Genomic DNA, 17,677 nt, shown 5'->3' with positions numbered 1-17,677 from the left:
CACTCATAATACACAAATGAGACGACTTCACCAAAATAGGCGTGAAACCCACAATTTGGTGAATGATTCTCAATCCTTCTACTTTTCTTTTCTTACACGAAATTTACCAACAAGTTAGGAGTGAAATCCTCACCTTGATGGAGAGTTTCAAAATTTCAAATTCTCGTGGACCCTCGTCAACAAGTTGAAATTAAATTTTGACCCGACGAGTACCAACCACATTTAGGGTACGAAATCGTCAAGCTAGGGGTGAAACCCGCACCTAGTCGACTAGTCCCACTCCTTGATTTTACATAAATCCCGCCAAGTTTCGAATTTTCGATTGAATTGGGGCATGTAGTAACCGGAAGGGTGAATACCGTTAACCGACTTGTCGGCGAGAGTATACCATCTATTAGGCCAAGCATGCTCTTCAATTTCAAATGACCTTTTGACCACTTTGGTTAGTCAACGTTCCGTTTTGGAACCATCCAAGCCTCTTTTTATCGAACTTACACTTTATTATTTTCGATATTTTATGATGAAATTCTCTCTTGTCAATTTTGAACTATTTGTGAGATTTCACTTTTGCGCATACATCATACTATTACTTTTCATACGATTATGCATTATTAGCATGCATAATTTCTCGTAATTTCACTTACATTTTTCTTTTTGTAACAACAAGTGGAGACATATCGTCGAGATAGGAGTGATTTCCTTACCTTGACGATTAACTCCGCTTCTTTTTCTCATCTTACAATGACCTCACCAATGGGTTAGGGGTGATTCCCTTACCTAGGTGATCGTTACCGATACTTTCTTTTAATAGACTATGTTATGTAAACACGATCATTTATACATCTAAATCGTTTATCACTAGTCAAATCTCTAATTATTTTAAAATGCATTGTTTATATGAATGAACTTCTTATCCTACAATCTATTTTCATATAGCTTACACATGTGAAATTTTTAACTTTTCCGTAGACACTTGTTTCTCAATATTCAAAATTTCATGAAATATTACTCGTCAACTTAGTCGGTCTAACAAATCCATTGCCCACGAATTTTGTATTCAACGTAACTACTAAAAGAAGCTCATCACATATCATTAAACTAGAGATTTTCTATTTTTAATTGAGAATCAAATCAACTTTTTCGCACACACCTATAAAATATTACCAGTATTATTTAAGCATTTACTAAAACTCCTTTTCAAAACCAATAAAACATTTTTCAACAATCACTAAGCTCGTATACCAAATTCCTTTTTCTAAGGATCAACTTTTCCTCAAGAATCTATAAACTTCAAAACTTTCTAATATAAAAGTACTTAAAACGATGCAAGCTTGTTAATCCCAAGAACTTTTCAAAACCTCGCTCGATACGCCAATTAAATTCAAAACACGTGGGCAAGGAAACTTCATAAAAACCGACAAATTTTCAACTCATGTAAACTCTTTTAAAACCGCAGTAGCATTTCCATTCCTTTACAAAGTACTTTCCACATAACCAATGGACGTTTAATACTCCCTTTTCATTCACAAACTAGAGTCGGTATTTCGTGACAACTCGATCTATTTACATTCACAAACTATACACGCATATCATTTTACACGTTTTAGTCAATGTTTCACAACAATCTCATGCGTGTCACTCATCCCCTTTACTTTCATACTCAAAACTTTTAAACGTTTACGCACATAAACTCGTGTAGTTTGATTTATACTATAAACAAAATCATTATTTTCTACATCCATGCTTATACATTTTATGCATTCACTTATGTTCACACTTACACATTTATGTTATACTCATGATTCAAAATTTGTACGTTTTACGTTAATACATACACTCACAGTTATACACTTACGTTGTCCTTACAATCATGTCTATACTACATTCGTATTCATATTCATATTCATACGCTTTATGGTTTCATTTGCACTTACACAACCTTGTTACACTTATATTCATACACGTATATTTTATTCATACTTAACCTTCATGTTTTACACCTATATTCACATTCATATTCATATCTATGCTCATACATACGTGCATATTCATACTTAAACTCATGATTCATACATTAGTACCCATACGCGAGCGTAATCCGAGTGATTTGCTTACGTGGGGTCCCATACATACTTAAGCATGGACTTGCTTATATACTACATTCTTATACGTACACATTCTTATTTTCAAATTTATGTATACCCTGATTCATACACAACTAGTCCAAGCTATGCGGATCATGCGACAATCAAAATAATCGCGGGTGCACACGGGATTATAGTGATAGACGCATGAGAATCATAGAGTGTACTAATGTGTATGGTAAGACACGGAACGTAACATGACACGAATAACGAAACGAACATAACATGGTCAAAACATGGTGGATACGCCGCTGGTACTTCCTATATATAAGTGTTTTCATCATGTTACCAAACTTTCGTAAAACGTGCCATGAGAAAATCAGTGTTTTGCAGACCTTTTTGGACCTAATACAAACTTTAAACAACTCACAAACGCATTATATCTGATTATCCCCGATGAGACTTCATTCTTAACACGCTACTTTCGTCTATCCGATACTTATGCTATTCTTATACTCGTAATCGTTTACTAGATCAATCGTTCACCCCTATACCTCGATTGTTCTCCGTTGTCTCAAACTCCAAGGCCTCAGTTTTAAACAATCCTCTTCGGTTTGACAAAAACCCTTTTGAGTCTTCCTTTTGAATAAATTTCGGGACGAAATTTCCTAAAGGGGGGAGACTGTAACACTCCGCGTTTTCATAACTTTCCTAATTTAGAAATCGAGTCATAAAAATCCATTTGTTTAGAAGCTTGCCTCTTTCAAAATTTTAATCCGTTGCATCGTCGAAAATCTTTTATCTTTACTTTAATTCGTTATAAATATGGTTAATTTTTCATTGTTTAGTTAATTAAATTAATTAATTTTACAATTTAAAAAGTTGTTTTTATAGTAATCTAGTTAGCCTTGTTAGATTTTTAAAGTTAAAACTAATCTAGTTAGTTTAAACTATAAGGTTAGTAAAAATAACGTAATTTGAGTTTTAATTAAAGTGAAGCCCAAACCCACTAATTAAACCCTAATTATAAAACACTAGTAAAACCCTAACCTTTATTTAACATCAGCCGACACCCTCCTATTTTCTCTCCCAAATTCTCTGAATTTGCATCTTATCCTCACAAACAACACACAGACTCATAATAATCTCCACTCCTTCTCTCGATCCATACTTCAAAACACTTACAACCTCCTTCTCAAATTACCTATAAAACTCACTCATCTCTCCCTCACACAACACAGATCAAAGAAACCCCCATCACTATCCTTCAAAACCCTCGCATCCCTCTCACTTGGAAGGCCAGCCGACCACCACACTTGGTGGCGGTGCTCGGCGGTTGAGGAAGAGAGTCGGCGAGAGAGATGGAGAACGGGAGATAGATTATCAGAGAGAGAGAGAGAGCCGACGACCGGCGGCGCCGCGAGTGGCGACGGAGCTGGTTTTTCCGGCAGACACAAACAACCACGGCAACCACCACCACTCGCAAACTGTTCGACACCCTCAATCCACCATATTCTCGCACGCTCTCTCCTAAGTTGGAAGCTGCCATAACTCGCCCGAGAAGTCCGACGTTCCCAGAGATACACGGAGATCGACGGTAGCCGTGTCGAAGTTCCCGAAGACATACGGAGTTCGCGACGGAGCTCTCGCTTGATCGTTTCGGTATACACTTCTTTTCCTAATACTCAATCGTTTTATTTTCTTTTTCAATGAACTCCTGAAAGGTTAATCAGACACTAAGAACTATAACAATGGGTCATGTTTGGTTAATATCATGTTCTGGTCGCTGTTCCTTTTAAACAAAGCAGAAGAACTAATTTGCTTTTCCACTCTGTTGTTGACAAATTAATTATTGGACCATCCAAACCTTGCATCCTTTCTTTTATTTCTATTTGTTGTGATGTTGTCCACTGAATTCCTTTTGAAAGAAAATAAATTGGTGAGACCACTAATTAAATCATGACAATTAATGTTAATTCACATTATCATCTTTCTTTTTCTCTTATACTCGTGAGCCATTTTTTTTCTTCTTTATTTCTCTAATTAATTACAAGTTTCATTTAATATGTCATTCAAACACTTTTAACTTGTAACTATAAATTAGATGGTTAATTGTTATTTAAACTGATTTGGAGTGAAGACATAAGAAAACTCTTCTCTTTAAAAAAAAAAAAAAAAAAAAAAAAAAAAAAAAAAAAACCTTTATAAACCATAAATTATAAAACAAGTATTCTTTTTCTCTTTTAAACTCTAAAAAATAAATAACCTTAAAATTCGTTTTATTAATAAAATCCCTTAATTTATTTAAAACACAAACAACTAGCAATTGATTTTGATCCTATCTTTTTCTTTATTTACTTCATAGCATTAGTAATTAATAACGTGTTAAATACATAGATCACAATTATGCAATTCATAAAATATTAGGATGTTTAAACTTATAGTAATCACCTCTCGTGTGGTATTTCATACCTAGGTTAATCGCTCTTGTTTATTCTCTTGGAATTCTCCAATCTTTACTCGTGCGTTATTTCGAGAAATCTCCAAACGCAACCACTGTGAGTATACTCGTACTTTTCCCCTTTTTACTTTTACCACTTTTGGGGTGTAACATGTTTACCTATTGAAACTTACACATGAACTTTTGTCTAAACACATGAACATTCCTATAACATGCTTGTATATGTGATGGCTCGATACTTTAAATTTGGGTGATTCTTATGTGTTGAACTTATCATTAACTTCGTACGAGCCAAACCGTGACATATGTAGCGCTATAGGATTAACGACCCGCCTCTACTGAAACTTTGGTTATGTCATGAGCAAGTTGCGTTTTCTTGGTTTGATATGTTAGACACATGCCATATTTAATGTTTATCTTGAATCGCATGCTTGCTATGAGGGATTATTCACACTTTTATCTTATGCTATGTATGTACCAAACTTGTATACTCGCCTTTGCTTTTGCATTGAATTGTATTTTAAACATGTTACAGGTTGATGATGATGAAATGAAAGAGGTAGCACGATGCCTAGATACACACTTTAGACGTTAGGTTTAATATGTTGTATCGGATTTTGGTTATATTGGTTTGTTATTTTGATTAAACTTGTTGTTATTTGGGATCTTGTATTGATGACTACTTGAAGTTTGGAAATGAAATTTGGATTATTAAATTATTGTCACAAATAGCGTTATGATGTCTCGAGCAATCTTCACACTTCGTCTCATCCCGATGTTTCCGCCATTGGTTGGGGTGTGACAATCTTAGGTGAATGTTTCTATTAAACTTTTGTGTGTTATTTCTGAATTTCTAGAATGATAACTTGCGTTGCTTGAATATCATGGTGTATGTTTAATTGCTTGTAATTTGTTAATCGATATTGCAATTTCTAGTCTCAATCGTACGTTCTTGGTGTCGTTGGCAATCGAGATATCACGGGAAGGGTTAGGGTTGGTTATTGATTAATTGGTCATCGGGAAACAACCTCGCGTTTATACAATCCGAGTACTTTGTCCCATTTTATCACTTCAATTATCTATACACGAGTTATGTCTATGTAACTCTTTCTAGTTGGAATTACACACACAATTGTTTAAAGAAACTGAATCCTAAGATGGTCATTGTCCTCTCCTAATTTGTTTACAACCAACATTTGATTTGCAACTAGTTTTTAATTTAGTTTTCCAAAACAACAATCTAAATCATTGAGTTTTAATTTCTGCATTTTAGGTAATTGTAGTTTAATTACAAAGCTATACAATCGACATACTTTCCACATACTCCCTGAGTTCGATACCCTCTTACCACTATCTATAGTTGTTTTTGGGATTAAATTTGCGTGTACCACGACAAGCACGTCAAATTTTGGCGCCGTTGCCGGGGAGTAGTGCGCAACGTGTGTTAGTTTAATAGTTTTGTTTTATTATTTTCGGGTTTACGCTGGTTGTGTTTTAGTGTGTAGGTACTTCAGGTGTATGCATACTAGGGGCTCTCACAGGTCATCACCGCTATCGTTTGATCCGGAAATTGAAAGAACGCTAAGACAAAGCAGAGTTTTAGTACGAGAAAACAAGATCATTGGTTCACCCACTTCACCCATCACACCGAGAAACATCATGGCTGATTCTCAAATTCCACCTACAACGGGTCAAACGACCTCATCCTTTATACCTACTTCCACCCAACCATCACCAAACACCACATTACCTAACACCACCGCCGAATTCACACCATCCAATGTCACCCAACCAATCACCACTCAAGCTGAACCCGCCATCACCTACAACCCATCCACCACAATCCCACCATTATCCCACTTCTTTCCCCCAACTACGGGTCAATCATCATCCACTTTCACAATTGCACCAAATTCAACTATTGTGCATACTACTTCATCTTTTAGACCACAACAACAACAATCGGGTTTTCAGTATTCAACCCTTCCATTCGGGCAAACTTCGGGAATCCAAGGAGATGGTTATGATGAAGGGTTTGAAGAATTTGAGGGTTATGATGATGATGGTTACGCTTATGGAGGTTATGGCGATCAAGGGGAGTTTGGGTATATGCAAAGTCAAACTCAAGGGATGACAAGTGTTGGTGGGATGCCACAACAACAACTCATACCACAACACATTCGGCCAAGACCACAAGGGCCACCAATGCAACAACCTATTCCATTGCAACAAGTCCGGCCACAACATGTACAACAACAATTCCAAAGGCCACCTCAACGCCCACCGATGCGACAACAACAGTTTCAACAACCAATCGCACCACAAGGGCAAGTACCAAGGCCAAATGGTCCTATTATTCCAAGAGGTAGGTATGGTGTACCAAGGAGACACCTTAGAGAAAATGTGAGGGGCATCGAAGCACATTTTCGGCCGGTAATCACTCAAAACCCTTCACCGGTAGTCATTCCTCATAATGATCAAGGGCGAACATTTGAAGTAAGAACCAACTCTTTGCAAAGTTTACCAAAGTACAAGGGGTTGGCAACGGAGGAGCCTTACTTTCATTTAGAGGCTTATGACTTGATTTGCAACACTCTTGGGAGTCAAGGGTTTTCGGCCGACGATATCAAATTGGTATTATTCCAATTTTCTTTGGAAGATAAGGCGAAGAAATGGTTTTACACGTTGCCTTCGGCATCCATATATACATGGGGGGAGATGCAACAAACTTTCTTGGATGAGTTTTACACCGCCCAAAAGACCAACGATGCAAGGAAGGGGTTGAGAAGCTTCCAACAACAACATGGTGAGATGTTTCATGAGGCATTCGAGCGTTTCAATATGATGATTAAAAATTGCCCTCACCATGTAATTGAATTGTGGGAGTTGATGAATGCCTTCCACGAGGGGTTGACTGCCGAAGATGCACGTGATTTGATGTCTATTACCGGTGGGACTTTTGGAACAAATTATGAGAACGATGATTGGGAGTTCTTGGAAAGCATGGCAACTACATCAAAGAGGAAAGCTCAAGCTTCAAGAAGAGCCCGACCGACCACTACCCGACCTCAAGTGCACGCCATAGATGATGGTAATGTTCAAACCACTAACCAAATTTATGATGTTTGTGCTTTGTGTAATGAAATAGGTCATGCGGCTGAAAATTGCCAAGGGATGTTGGAAGGGCAATACGAGGAGGTCCATGCGGTTCAAAGTCAAGGTCAATGAGGAGGTGGTAGGAGTTACAACAACATGAACTCTAATACCTACCACCCCGGGTTGAGAAACCACCCGAATTTTAGATATGGGAACCCTTCAAATCAAGCAAACCCGAATTTTCAAGGTAGCCAAGGTAACTTTGGTTCACGCCAATCTTACAATAACCAAGGTGGGTACCGAGGCGGAAATAACCAAGGATATCAAAAACAATATCAAACGGGTCAAGAACAAGGGGGGTCTTCGGGTGGAAACGAGATGATGGAGATGCTAAAGAGTATGCAAATGGAGATGCAAAAACGAAACCAACTTGATGAAGTTCGAATGCAAAAGGATGAGGTTCGTGACAAAAGCATCCAATCACTAACAACCCAAATGGGTCAATTAGCAACCGATGTGGCGGAATTGAAGAAAGGTAAGGGTCAACTTCCAAGCGACACTAAGGTAAACCCTTCACATGGTTCATCACGAGGTAATGCTAATATTAATCATGTTAGTGTTTTGAGAAGTGGAAAAGAGTTCAAAGCCAATTTGTCACCCGAATTGGTTGAGGGGGTAGTTGAGGATGTCACGGGTAATGAAAGTGATGATGAAGTTTCACCGGTTAAACCAACAGAAACAATTGTTAAAAAACCGGGTTTGGGTGAAAACGAAAAGAATGAAAAAGTTGAGGGTGAACCGAGTCAAGTCCCGTTTCCATCGGCCCTACTTGACCCGGGAAAGAAAAATTTTATTATGTCGAGAGGTCCTCAAAAAGAGGAGATGTGGGACATGTTTAAACAAGTGAAAATAAATCTCCCACTTCTCGATGCAATAAAACAAGTCCCCGCTTATGCAAAATTCTTAAAAGAATTATGTACACAAAAAAGGCAAAACAAAAAGAAAGTGCCTAAGCGGGTGGATTTAACCGGGCAAGTGAGTGCGGTTTTGAATGGGGAGCTTCCTCCTAAGCTCCAAGATCCGGGCACGCCATTGATTAATATACAAGTTGGAAATTTTCAAATGGCTAAGGCGTTGCTAGATCTTGGAGCCGGAGTTAGTATTCTACCGGGGGGCTTATATGACCAATATGACTTTGGTCCGTTAGCAAGGGTGGAGACAACGGTTGTTTTAGCCGATTTCTCTCATAAGTTACCTCGGGGTATGGTTCAAAATGTAATTGTGAAAATTGATGAGTTTTATTACCCGGTTGACTTTTTAGTCTTGGATTACTCATCGGCGGACCCTAAGCAACAACAAAATATAATTTTGGGTCGGCCGTTTTTAAGCACCGCACATGCTATTATTGATTGTAGATTTGGTACAGTTGATATGACTTTTGGAAATAGAAAAATGCGTTTGAATGTTTTTACTAACAATTCTAATGCTAATGGTGTTGATGAGTGTTTCATGGCAGATATAGTTGACGGATGCAACCCGCATGAGTATGAGGAGGATGGCTTGGATATTTGCCTGTGTGATTTTTCTGAACAGGTACATGCTTATGCACTCCGGGTTGAAGAGGAAGCGCAAGATGCGATGGCGTTGAAAGAAGGTCGACCACCATGGACCCACCAGTTTGAAGGTCTACCGGTGGAGATTGATTCGGGTACGAAACCATCCTTAGAGGAACCACCAAAGTTGGAGCTCAAAGACTTCCCTAGCCACTTGAAGTATGTATTTTTAGGGGATAATGACACCTTACCGGTCATTATTGCCTCTAATTTGGAGTTGGCACAAGAGCAAGCATTGATGGAGGTCTTAAAAGAGAACAAGGGAGCTATTGGATGGACGATTGCCGACCTCAAAGGAATTAGTCCATCCATTGTCATGCATAAAATCATTACCACTTAAGATGCAAAGCCGACACGAGAGTCTTAAAGGCGATTGAATCCGAACCTACGGGAGGTAGTTAAAAAAGAGGTAATTAAATGGTTGGATGCGGGAATTATTTATCCAATTTCGGATAGTGCTTGGGTGAGTCCCACCCAAGTTGTGCCTAAGAAGGCCGACATTCAAGTAGTCAAGGATGAAAGTGGTGAACAAATTGCCACCCGACAGGTTACCGGGTGGCGTGTATGTATTGACTACCGAAAATTGAATGCCGCCACTTCTAAGGACCATTTCCCGCTACCTTTCATTGACCAAATTATTGAAAAACTATCGGGTCAAAAATACTACTGTTTTTTGGATGGGTATTCGGGTTACAACCAAATCGCCATACACCCGGATGACCAACACAAGACCACCTTCACTTGTCCATATGGCACCTTTGCCTTTCGGTGAATGCCATTTGGCTTGTGCAATGCTCCGGCAACCTTCCAACGATGTATGATGAGTATTTTCTCGGACATGGTTGGAGAGTCGCTCGAAGTATTTATGGATGACTTCTCCATTTTTGGCACTACTTTTGATGCTTGCCTCAACGAATTACAAAAGGTTTTAAAAAGGTGCGTTGAGAAAAATCTAGTGCTAAGTTGGGAGAAAAGTCATTTCATGGTGCAAGAGGGCATTGTGTTGGGTCATGTGATTTCTGAAAGAGGGATGGAGGTGGATAAGGCAAAAATACGGGTAATATCATCTTTGCCACCTCCGAAAAATGTTAAGGGTGTAAGGTCATTATTGGGACACGCGGGTTTTTATAGACGTTTCATTAAGGGTTTTAGTGTTATCACCAAACCCTTATGCAATTTGTTATTAAAAGATGTCCCATTTGATTTTACTAACGAGTGTATGCAAGCTTTCACTGTTTTGAAGGAACACTTGGTCAAAGCTCCTATTTTGCAACCACCGGATTGGTCAAAGCCGTTCGAGATAATGTGTGATGCAAGCGACACCACTATTGGTGCAGTTTTGGGTCAACGGGTTGATAGAAAGCCGGTGGTGATTTACTATGCGAATAAAACTTTATCCGAAGCGCAACTTAACTACACCACAACCGAGAAGGAATTACTAGCGGTGGTGTATGCTTTGGATAAGTTTCGCTCGTATATTTGGGGAAGCAAAGTGGTGGTTTATTCGGATCATAGTGCGGTCCGGTACTTGATGGAGAAAAAGGATGCGAAGCCTCGATTAATTCGGTGGGTGTTATTGTTACAAGAGTTCGATCTAGAAATCCGAGACAAAAAGGGAAGTGAGAATGTAGTAGCGGATCACTTGTCTCGGATTCCGGTGGAAGGGACCGATGATGTGAGTGAAATTAATGAAAGTTTTCCCGACGAGCAAATTTTAGCCGTTTCCACTTTCGTTGCACCGTGGTATGCTCATTATGTCAATTACTTAACCACGGGTGCCATTCCAAGTCATTGGACCAAAAAGCGTCAACAACAATTCATGGTTCAAGTGAAGCAATACATTTGGGATGAACCGGATCTCTTCAAGATTGGACCGGATCAAGTTATACGAAGGTGTGTGCCCGAAACGGAAGTGTTGGAAATTTTGACCCATGCCCATTCGTCCGCTTGTGGGGGTCATTTTAGTGGGTACAAAACAGGCTATCGGGTTCTTTCATGTGGGTTTTATTCGCCCACCATTTTCAAGGATGCAATTGAATTCGCCAGAAATTGTATAAATTGCCAAAAAATGGGAAGCATATCGAAGAGGGATGAGATGCCATTACAACCAATCTTGGTTTTAGAGATATTTGATGTATGGGGTATAGACTTTATGGGTCCTTTTCCGAACTCGAATGGCTTTCTATACATTTTGGTAGCGGTTGATTATGTCTCGAAGTGGATTGAAGCAATTGCAACACGCACAAACGACCATTCGGTTGTTTGTAAATTTGTTCAATCCAACATCTTTTCTCGCTTTGGAATCCCGCGGGTTATTATAAGTGATGGTGGTTCGCATTTCAAGAACTTCAACTTCGGGAAATTATTGAAAAGGTATAGCGTGAATCACCGAGTTGCCACACCTTACCATCCGCAAACGAGTGGACAAGTCGAAGTGTCCAACCGTCAAATCAAAGAGATTCTCATGAAGACGGTAAGAACGGATAGAAAGGATTGGTCGAGCAAGTTAGACGATGCATTGTGGGCATACCGAACGGCCTACAAGACTCCTATTGGCAAAACACCTTACCGGATGGTGTATGGTAAGGGTTGTCACTTGCCAATGGAGTTGGCGCATCGGGCACGTTGGGCGATCAAGACGGTCAACGCGGATTATGATGAGGCGGGTAAGTTAAGAAAGTTGCAATTGAGCGAGATAGAAGAGATTCGGGATGAGGCGTACGAATGTGCATCGGCCTATAAAGATAAACTCAAGAAAGTGCATGATGCGAAATTGAGAAAGAAAACATTCGAAGTGGGGCAAAAAGTTTGGTTGTATAACTCAAGGTTGAAGATGTTTGTGGGCAAGCTCAAAAGCAAATAGATGGGTCCGTATGTCATTCGGAGAGTTGGGAGATTTGGTGATGTAGACATCCAAGACGAGCAAACATTGAAACAACAAACGGTGAACGGTCACCGCTTGAAGCCATACTTGGAGGGGAATGACATCAACAACTTGGAGCTTGACAAAGCGGGCTACATCTTGCGCCCGGTCGATGAGGAATAACCATGAGAGGCCCAGGTTTGGTAGTGTACATAGTAGTATTTTGTTTTGGTTGTTTTGTATAATTTGCACAATTGCCGTATTTCTTCGAAATCCGTGTTTGAAACAAGTGTGGGGACGTTCGGGTCACGAATTATTCTAACATTGTGTTGAGGACAACACGGGATTTTTGAGGGGGTAGGGTAATTTTTACAAGTTTTTGAAAAAATTAAAAAACCATAAAAAATCGAAAAAATTGAAAAACATAAAAAATGATACCTTAAAACAACATTTTGCACGAATCAGGATCGCCCAGTATCCACCGTAATTTACGGTTTTACCGTAATTTACGGTGGAGAGGAAATGTGGTTGATTTTTACGGTATTTCAGTACTGATTTACGGTAGAATTTCATGATCAGTTTTCACCGTAAATTACGGTCATACCGTAAATTACGGTGAGTGATGAAATTTTCTGAGTTTTACGGTGCAGTTCTACTGATTTACGGCGAAGAATTCATGTTCAGGTCTCACCGTAAATTACGGTGAGACCGTAATTTACGGTGCGGAGAAAGTTCGTTTCTGTCGTTTGGGGTCCGGTTTGTACATAAAAAAAAAAAAAAAAAACATAAAATCACGTGAGTATACCCTGGCCACACAATCTATTCTTCATATATCACTATCATCTTTCAAGACCCACCACAAGAACTTCTTCTTCTTCCCCAACCCTTCAATCCTCCATAGCTCCTTCAATTCTTGTCCAAACTAAGTGAAATCGGAGTCTATCTTGACTAATTTTTCACGTAGTTTCTGATTTTGACAAGAGATTTAGGAGAAAACACTGTTTTTGGGTCCGAATCACAAACCCTAGTTCGAGATTTTTTGGGGGTTTTTGGAGTTTTTGTTTCACAAGCACTTGTGCATCTTCAAACAAAGGTATGAAAGCTTATTTGTTGTATTTTGATGCTACATTGTGAAAAGTAAGGTGATTTAGGTTACTTGCTCTTACCCACTTGCTTGTTTGTAGATATGATTATGCAATTGGTTATTTGAACATGGTTATGGTTGTAGATGTAGAATTTGTTGTTAAAGTAGTGAACTTTTGGGTGTCTCTACATTGTAGAGACACCATGCCCGATTTTTGAAAAAAAATTTTGAGATACTTTTGGTTCACTAACATCTACAACCATGATAACAAGCAAGTGTGGGGATGTTTAGGAGGAGGGAGCCTAATTTTGTGTTTGCTTTTGTTGATTGTCTAATGTGTGTAGGAAATGGCTAAGACGAAAGAACAAGCGGGATCGAGTTCATCATCATCAAAAGGGAAAGGCAAACAAAAGGAACAACCACCGCGAAAAAGGCAATATATGGGTCGTATAAGTGAAAGCGAGAGTGGGAGTGAAGAAGAGATGGAGTTGGATCCGAGTGAAAAGCCGGTGTGGAATTCGGGTCCATTAGATGATCAAGCAGAGGAGTGGCAACCGACACTTTACCATGACTGCATGAATAAGTTGAAGAATAAGGCAGCGGCCTTCATTTGTGAACGAGAGGTTCGGGAAGTGGAGTTCCAACAGTTTGGGGTGTTTGATAAGTTTCGGGCGCTAGGATGGGAATCAGTGCTCAAATGCTTCGATAAAGACAAAAGCAACTTATTTATGACCGAGATACAAGAATGGATGGCGACCTTGAAATGTCACAATTTTAACAAGCCGTCACAGATGAAGTTGATTGGTGAGGTGCACGGGGTACCGGTGGAGATGTCATTTGACACGTTAAAGAAGCTCGGGAAGTATGACAGTCTCCCGGCTCGTGAGTACATGGTTCCCACTCTCGATGACCTCTTGCTTAACCCGGAGAAACATGTTCGATGGAATGACATGTTAGCAGCGTTGTTCTTACCCGGTAAATACAGTGGTATTCTATACCGGAAGAATTTGAAGATAGAAGCTAAACTGTTGCATACAATCTGTCTTCTCAATGTCATTCCACGAAGGGGAGATAAAGAACAGGTGAGGTTTCCGGAGGTACCCGTTCTTTATTCGTTGATGCATGGGGCTCCACGTTTTCCGATACGTTATCTTATCATGAACCACTTATGGATCTGCCGGAATAAGTATGGAAGAGACATCGTCCCTTATTGTCGAATAATTACGGGATTGATGAAACAACAGAAGGCGATAACATCTGAAGATCGGGGAGCAACAAAAAGGCACCAGCCTTTTACGTTGGATAAGTTGGGGAGTGTTTGGACGTATACTCAGACGGAGCGTTATCACAAGTTAAAGTCGCAAGGCCAAAGGTGGAGAGCTCTTAAGGCGAATGCGAGGGATTTGTTACCGGATGAAGAGGATGAACCCGAGAGTGAAGCAGAGATCCCAAGCGGGGATGAAGATTATGAGGAGCAACCGCAAGGTGGGGTGAACTTGAATGTGGGTCAAGGGGGTTATGGTGGAGGTCACGGTGGTATGTTTTACGACTATGCGCAACAAACTTAAGAGCCGGGTTGGGCTTATAACGGTACAATGCAAGAAGTGATTGAAAGCCAACGCCCTCCGGCATCTATTTTTGATACATGGTCGGGGTCGGAGAGGACGTTGTATGATCAAAACACGAGGAATAGTGCAAGTATAGAGCGGTCGTTAAAACATAGCTTTGATCGCCAAGAGTCGTGGAACCGCACATTGGTGTATTCCCGAGAGGTGGAAATGAATAATAGATATCATGACGATCAAGCGAGGAGGATGCATGCAGATTGGCATGCCGGAAGGCCGGTTGTTGAGGATCCACAACATGTGGATTATGCCTCGTTACCGCCTTATGACGGTAGTGTCTCATATCCGACTCCACCACTTCACCATTCTCAATGGCTTGACCCGAGGCAGCAAGAGGGAGCCCAACAACAAGGAGGGAGTAGCAGCGGCGCGTTTGGATTCGGAGAATGGAATGACATGATGTCATCCATTTTTGGACCTCCAGGACCGCGCTACTATTAGTCAGGTGGTGTTCTCTCTTTTGTATAATTTGTGCATAGTTTTAGTTTTATTTTGTTTATGGTTGGGCGGTTGGGTGGTGTATGATTGTGTCGTTTGTTGGGTTGGTGCTTGTTGGTGGTGTTGTGTGTTAAAAAGAAGAAAAGCATAAAAAAATATAAAATGAAAAAATACAAAAAGAAATTTGTGGTTTGACTGGAGAAGCTTTTGTTGATGTGAAATGAATTTAGTGATCAAAGCCTCCTAAAGCCATACATTGGGGTCAATGTATCCCAAGTGTGGGGATGGGGGGAAATTTTAAAGATTTTGAAAAATTTTGAGTCAAGCGAAACGATGTGAAAATTTGAACACCCTAGATTAACCCCAAGTTGGTGCACCGGCAACCCTTGATACTTTTTTTCATTCTTGGTGAGAGTTGTAGCCACACTTGTACATAAATAATGCTTATCTTTGATGAGAGTAGGCTACGGGAGGGGGTGCATTAGAACTTGTGCTTGAATGCGATTTGAGTCCTTAGTTAGACATGAATGCAAAAAGGATAAGGGCATTTAGGTAGCCTCGTCGTTGGTGTGAGCGAGTGTGGGATTTGGGGGGTTGGACCTCATAAGTTATATATATGAGCATGGTAGTGAGAGGGGCGGGGGTTTGGACATTTAGTTGCCCATTTTGTGCCTTAAAAGCTTATCATTTGTTACCCCTAGCTACTTACTTAAAAATTTACCCAAATTTGACCCGGTCTTATAGTGTTAGTGATAGTATTAGTAGTTTTGCTAGTTTGAAGTAGATATGGTTAATGCGTTATTGTATTGTTGTTTGCTTGCAAAAAAAAAATAAAAAATAAATAAAAAATAAAAAATAAAAAGAAGAAGAAAAAGCAATGAAAAATAGAAAAAAGTGATGTTAGTTATCTTGTATATAGTAGTTAAGTTTGATAGTTGTTTGTTTGTTTATTTTTGTAATAAAAGACCGGGTCAAGTTTTCGCTACTTCATATATATTCCATTTCCTACCTATACACCTAGCCGCGTTACAACCTTGAAAGTCCCTTTGATTTGCATTTATGTTTGACACATTTTAGGAGAATGATCGATTTAGGTACAAGCCTATGATTGTGCAACCACCCGTTTGCCTAGTGTGTATCTAGCTTATCTTTGCTAGTTTTCACTTGTAGCCGAGAGGAGAGATTTAGAGAGGGGTGCATTGGTTGGGTGTTGAAAAGGGGTTAGTAAAAGGATTGCTTGTTTTGCTTGGTTTAATTTGATCACTTGCTTTGAAATTGATTTGATGAGTTGCTTGGGACAAGCAACGGTTAAGTGTGGGGATATGACGGGTGGTCCGTTGGACAACCCTTAATCATGTTAAAGGACGAAATAATCCTTCACTTAATCGTGTAATTATCTTGAATTAGATAACTACCGTTGCTTATGTTTCAGGTGCGGTTCAGGAGTTAAAAGATGGATTAAATGCAGCTTTGGAGAGTTTGGAGATGAACGGGTCGAGCGTGGAACAAGAGACGAAACAAAGAAGACATATCAGCTCACCACCGTAAATTACGGTCCTACCATAATTTACGGTGGACCTGGATTTCGTCTGGAGCTCACCGTAAATCAGTTTCAAATCACCGTAAAACTTTTATGTTCACCGTAAATTACGGTGATACCGTAATTTACGGTGGAGCCTGACGGGAAAAGTTTAACTGCCACTTTTATTAGTTTTGATGGGGTCTTTTCATCATTCCTCATGATTGAACGGTTAGAGAACATCTTGGGGGCGAATTTTGGCTGTCTTGCTTGGTTTTGAACAATTGCTATCATTCGGTTTGTAATTTCAATTCGCATGAACATTGGATTTGCTATTATGATGATTCACCAAGCCATGTCCGGCTAAACTCTTCGGTGATCATCTTAGGTGAATGTTTCTATTAAACTTTTGTGTGTTATTTCTGAATTTCTAGAATGATAACTTGCGTTGCTAGAATATCATGGTGTACGTTTAATTGCTTGTAATTTGTTAATCGATATTGCAATTTATAGTCTCAATCGAACGTTCTTGGTGCCGTTGGCAATCGAGATATCACGGGAAGGGTTAGGGTTGGTTATTGATTAATTGGTCATCGGGAAACAACCTCGCGTTTATACAATCCGAGTACTTTGTCCCCTTTTATCACTTCAATTATCTATACACGAGTTATGTCTATGTAACTCTTTCTAGTTGGAATTACACACACAATTGTTTAAAGAAACTGAATCCTAAGATGGTCATTGTCCTCTCCTAATTTGTTTACAACCAACATTTGATTTGCAACTAGTTTTTAATTTAGTTTTCCAAAACAACAATCTAAATCATTGAGTTTTAATTTCTGCATTTTAGGTAATTGTAGTTTAATTACAAAGCTATACAATCGACATACTTTC

The 17,677-nt window shown here is 39.5% G+C and overlaps 1 long non-coding RNA gene and 1 other non-coding gene across 2 annotated transcripts; one reads left to right on the top strand and one right to left on the bottom strand.

The window, feature by feature from the left end:
* The first annotated feature begins 2,482 nt into the window (after positions 1-2,482).
* Positions 2,483-5,129, top strand: LOC118483271. The gene is made up of 3 exons (XR_004870147.1): positions 2,483-3,746; positions 4,561-4,642; positions 5,081-5,129. It is a non-coding gene; the product is annotated as an uncharacterized LOC118483271 (long non-coding RNA).
* Positions 5,130-7,311: 2,182 nt separating this feature from the next.
* LOC118483483 lies at positions 7,312-7,418 on the bottom strand. The gene has a single exon (XR_004870772.1). It is a non-coding gene; the product is annotated as a small nucleolar RNA R71 (small nucleolar RNA).
* Positions 7,419-17,677: the final 10,259 nt, after the last annotated feature.

This window comes from Helianthus annuus, chromosome 10 (assembly GCF_002127325.2).
Source record: "Helianthus annuus cultivar XRQ/B chromosome 10, HanXRQr2.0-SUNRISE, whole genome shotgun sequence".
NCBI classification, from domain to species: Eukaryota; Viridiplantae; Streptophyta; class Magnoliopsida; order Asterales; family Asteraceae; genus Helianthus; species Helianthus annuus.
The sequence above is the reverse complement of the archived record's forward strand: the minus strand, read 5'-3'. Positions and strand labels throughout refer to the sequence as shown.